Source organism: Palaemon carinicauda, chromosome 31 (genome assembly GCF_036898095.1).
Source record: "Palaemon carinicauda isolate YSFRI2023 chromosome 31, ASM3689809v2, whole genome shotgun sequence".
In the NCBI taxonomy this organism is placed as follows: domain Eukaryota; kingdom Metazoa; phylum Arthropoda; class Malacostraca; order Decapoda; family Palaemonidae; genus Palaemon; species Palaemon carinicauda.
This window is the reverse complement of record NC_090755.1, coordinates 73551099-73555747: the sequence shown is the minus strand read 5'-3', so window position 1 is coordinate 73555747 and position 4649 is coordinate 73551099.

Sequence of the window (4649 nt, the reverse complement as noted above, 5' to 3'; positions counted from 1 at the left end):
AGTAGACGTGACGATGGTGATAATAATTATTATGAAATTATAATTATATTAATTATTAAAATTCCTTTTACATTACGAAATCTCTTATGTAACTTATTCATGGCTTTGTGGTTCCTTTGGTTATCGATGATCACAATTTTTGGATTTTTTTTTTCAGAAACTCGACAAATTCGTTGATTCAATTTATTAATTTAACATAAAATTAAATCCTTATGTAGGGTAAATATGTTTGTGTACGTATTGAGTATTTAACAGAACGTGGAAATAGTAACTATCCTTGTGCGTGATCGTTTATATGCTAATATTCATATACCCGGCTCGAGTTTCGGCTAATGAGTTAGATTCGATTTTTATTATATTCATAGTCCTTATCCAGTCTCTGATATATAAAACTTTTTATTTAGAATTCATTATTGTAGAATAAAAAAAAAGGAAATCGGGATAATGGCTTACGTATTATGTTTCAATGTGTGCTTATTTAAATTCTTTAATCAATCAAAAATTTGCGGGACTTGGTTTGTGTTTTTGTGTATATCAGATTAACCTTATATTTTGTGACGTATATATCTGAGGTGCAACTTGTTGAAAAGAATAAACTCTGGCAACTTCGATCTCTTGGAATGATAACAAAAGGGCTTCTTAGACATTTATATTAAATGATGAGAATTATTAAGGGCAGTCATTTTTTTTAACAAGTTTCGTCTGGAACTTGATCAGTATAGAACTAAGAGTTAATTTGCCACGTTAGAACTTTTACATATTAATTATCGCCTTATATATATATATATATATATATATATATATATATATATATATATAATGTATACACACTACATATATGTATATATATATATATATATATATATATATATATATATATATATATTATATATATAAATTCACCTAGATTGTTCAGTAAGATTTCGAAAATACTAGAATTGTGCAAACTATGCACATTTAAAATTTAAAATATTATATTTTTTCCAAACACACGGACCCAATTCTGTATGCCATTTTACTAATAAACTTACCATTTGAAGAAGGCACGTCGGGTTCTTGCTACAATTCACATTTATTATTCTATTTGCAGATTGATTATCGAATGAGCTGTAGTTGCCGATTGACACGGTATCATTTACGTGACTTTTGGTAGTATTTGATTGAAGGAAGCACACAGGTTCGTTGGAACGGCATCCGCAATTGAATCAATTACAGTTCACTTTTTTGTGGGGGGAGGGGAGTTTCGGTTTACTATTATTTTATGAGTTGAATGGCGTGTGAACTATAGTCCATTTCTTTTAGAGAGTCATACTTGCACCGACTCGCAGCGGTGCCCTTTTAGCTCGGAAAAGTTTCCTGATCGCTGATTGGTTGGACAAGATAATTCTAACCAATCAGCGACCAGAAAACTTTTCCGAGCTAAAAGGGCACCGTTGCGAGTCTGTGCAAATATGACTCGCTAAAAGAAATGGACTATAGGAGGAAGCTAGCGTGTGAACTAGGAGGAAGCTATAGGAATTTCTCTCTCTCTCTCTCTCTCTCTCTCTCTCTCTCTCTCTCTCTCTCTCTCTCTCTCTCTCTCTCTCTCTCTCTCTCTCTCTCGTTACTTCACTTTTGACGCGATGTTTACTGTTTAAGGATATGGTATCCTTATCTTTATTTGTACAATAGCGAGTTTTTTTATTCAAATTCTTTTAACCACCCTATGATTTTATATATATTTCGTATATATTTTTTCGCTGTTTCTTTTGTCGAAAAAGATTTTTTAGGAACTATACAGATATCTTGAAATGTATGGTAACTTTCTTTTCAAATAGATATTATTACCTTGTGGTTTCTTATCGTCAGTGTAACTTATGTAATCCTCGTTTTGAATAACAATATTAATTATCTACCACATATTTTTTTAATAGATATAATAATGTGAATTTCAGTAATTTTCTGCCTTGAATGAACGAAAACTTTAACGCTGAATAATGTTTTGATTTTTTAAAAGGTATCTTTGCCTAGATTCCCTAAAGCTTTGAAAGTATGGATGGTTTGAAAGTATAGATCATTTTGATTGGATATTGTCAAAATGGTCGAAAATAATCTTGTGATGCCCCTTAGAAATTTATAATTTCCGCGTCACAAGTTTCAGAGGGTTTGATTATTTATGGGTGATGCAACAATTGACTGGCGTTTGTTAGATCTGAGGATTGTTCTTTACCAATCGTTTATAAATACCAGTGGGGCTAAAGGTCAAGAAAAGTAGGGCTTGAGGCTAGCAATTTCACCTTGCAATTCTTGACATAAGAATTCAGTAATTAAATTTCTTGATAAGTGGCGAGATTAATTTTAGATTAGTGTCTCCATATAACTGTGGAATTCTGATGTATTCGTACACACAAATAGGAAGCCCTTCTTGGTTTTTTTTTCAGTTTTATTTTTTTTTCGTCTTTTTTTTTAGAAGTAAATTAAATATTTCAAGGAAACCATTTATTGACTCCGTGCAACCTTTAGAATTTATATCTTAAAGAAAACAACCATCTGTCTTTATTATGATATCTGTCATCCATTTAATGACGAAAGGCATTTTTATAACCTTCATGTTAACCAACCACTCTGGCCTCCCTTTCATCGTCCTACGCTTTGAAAAGGGACTGTTTTTTTAGGAGCGTAATCTTAGAAAATTTCGAAATGACCCGTGTCGTTACGAGAGCAGACTTTTTCATCCTTATCTTTAAGAATTTCCTTTTATTCAGCTCCATAAAAGCCCTTTTCAACCATGTTTTAAGGAAGACCGACTCCTCTTTGTTTAAGGAGAACCTTTTCCCCAAACCCCTTTTCTAAGATCATATTTAGACCAGTTTTTTTTTTCTTTTTTTTATCCCTGTTCAAAATCACCCCCCCCCCCCCCCTGCCCATCTTCCATGTCTGTGTCGCTTTTATTCCAGAATTATTTTTCAAATAAACATTTAAAAAGGGTTCATTTGAATGTTATAAGTATCACCAAATTTAGTATTGACTTGTCTCATGATGAAATTCGAATAGTGTTTTTCTGTCTTCTGGTGCTACTAAATGTTTTTTTTTTGCTGTGCCTAATTAGTCACTCATCAATACGTTACCTTTTCTTATATATTCTAAATAATTCACTAATATAATGATCTCATTTTATAGAATGTTAAAAGTCAAGTATAGATTAATGACAGTTTCTCTGGAAAAGTTATTAATGAAATTCTTATCTTCCTGTCATTAATATTGGAATGAAATCTGGCTTTTATATATAGAAAAAAACAAACTACAATAATCCATATAGCTTTAATATACCTTTAAAAATGCTAATACATAGCTATAGTATTGACTGAGAAAGAATTAAAACATTTTAGTCACTGTCTTAGGAATTGAAAAAATTATCCAAATGCCCCTCATGAAATCATTATATACTCATGCCCGTGGATGTTGGTGGAATAGATTAGACACTGTCCTTCATCACAAAACTATTGTACGTCCTAATATTTTGAATAATTACGTGTAGTTTCTTTCCTGAATATTGCTATTTATAGATTCTCTTTTTAAAAAAATTATCATGTTTTTTTTAAGTATGAAAATTCTCGTATTTATACACATCCTTGAAACTCTTGTGTATATTTCCACTTTAAAATCGACATGTATATATATTATATCTTCTCTCTTCAAAATCCACATGTGTAGCCTCACCTTTAAAATCATCTTGTATAACATCCCCCTTGAAAAATGCGCAGCTTTCACCTTTTAAATAATAATACTTGAGACTACTCCACCCACCCACACACACTGCTTGATGGAGCCTCAAGAGCTCTCTCTCTCTCTCTCTCTCTCTCTCTCTCTCTCTCTCTCTCTTTTTAGAAAGACTGTTATGTGAGAATCCATCCTTTCGGATTACATACTCATAAATTATCTATTCCAGTTATGACCAAATTGTGGTAACATCTACAAAATCAGACAGCAGAATCGGTGGAACTTCAAAAGATCAAACTTGCAGGTGATGTTCTTATGTTGAACAGCCTGACAAAAGTCTCTCTATAGTTTATATATGGCAGATCTGTTTAATGTTGTTACTGTTCGTAATATATTTTGTTCATTACTTCTCTCATAGTTTATTTATTTTTCATTTCCTTTCCTCACTAGTCGGTTTTCCCTGTTGGAGCCCATGGTTTATAACAACCTGGTTGTCCAAATATGTTTGTAGCTTTGGTAATAATAATAATAATAATGATAATAATAATAATAATAATGATATGTGTATGTATATATATATATATATATATATAAATATATATGTATATATATATATGTATATATATCCTCACTCCAACACTTACTGTAAGCTAAAGGGGCCAGAAACCCGAATAGTGGTGGAGTTCTCCCCCCCCCCCCCCGAGGGGCAATAGATAATGATGTTATCAATCGATTTTGGAAGGAAGTGATTATGGTCTGAGGAACATATGGACTGGACTTTTATGTTCATGTTGACTACATAAACAATTTCACACGCGTGTTTTAGTTGGCTTTGCGTGAATGTCACTTTTGAAAAAAACACAAAGTTTAAAGAGCCCAGTGGATGTGGCTTTGTTTGTATGTTAAATTGGTTTAGCATGGAATCTCTGTTTATTTAGCTTAATGATAAA